The sequence below is a fragment of the Eurypyga helias genome, unplaced genomic scaffold, assembly GCF_000690775.1.
Source record: "Eurypyga helias isolate BGI_N326 unplaced genomic scaffold, ASM69077v1 scaffold31770, whole genome shotgun sequence".
NCBI lineage: Eukaryota > Metazoa > Chordata > Aves > Eurypygiformes > Eurypygidae > Eurypyga > Eurypyga helias.
Genome location: NW_010228118.1, coordinates 4,671 through 5,604, shown reverse-complemented (window position 1 = coordinate 5,604; position 934 = coordinate 4,671).

The window sequence follows — 934 nt, the reverse complement described above, 5'->3', positions numbered from 1 at the left end:
AGCTCCTCCCTCACTTGCCAGCAGCTGGGTGGCATCTTGCCATTGCCAGCCCTGAGTCCCTCTGGCTGCACTGCTTACACTCATGTCCATGGCCACCGCTGCATATCCCAAATATGCGTGGTGTAGGGCCTGCAGGAAGGATGTTGGATTTTTCACTTGTGGGTGGAAAACTGAGGCATGGAGAGACGTAAACATGTGAGCAGGAGGAGATGAAACCTGGTCTGCAGGCTGACCTCTGGACCGTGCTGTGGTGTGATGTGTGATCCATGCTATATTCTCTTCTCGTTGCTGCTGAGAAAGCTCTGCTGATGGTATTTTTGCCCATCTTCATAGGTCAGATGAAATCACGCCTATTTGGGCTTCTTGCTGAATACCTGCTTGGCTCTATTCGCTGCATGAGGTCAAACTGTCTGTGCCACTGGCTGTAATGAGGCAAAATAAAGCAGAAAAGGCACATGGGTTTTAAATCCAAGAAAGTTATTTACACCAAGGAAGGGTTATGGTGTGTGTTGTTGTCTGAATTCCCCAGAACAATGATCATCTTCCAGCCTGGTACCATGAAACCTGCTTCTGTAACGCTTTCAAACCTCTGTCCAGATCTCTCAAGCAAAAGAGAGTTTCTCTTTTGAAATCAGATGGATGCTTCTGCCAGGGCATTACCCCAAGAGACTTGAAAGTCCTGAGAGAAAAGTGTTGATTTCTGCTTGTCTTCCATCACACCTCACTACAGTAATTGCACATGGGTTTCCACTGGATCTGGCTGCAGCCTTGAAGGGTTGCAAAGCTCCATCCATGTAGCATCTGTTCAGTGACCAGCACTGATTTATGTCACAGTAGATGGCAGGGCCCATCTGATCTTCCTCAAGACCTCTGGCAGCTCTTGAGAGTGTTTCTCTCCCAGGATAGTCTCTGGTGTTCATCCTAAACTGTCTCC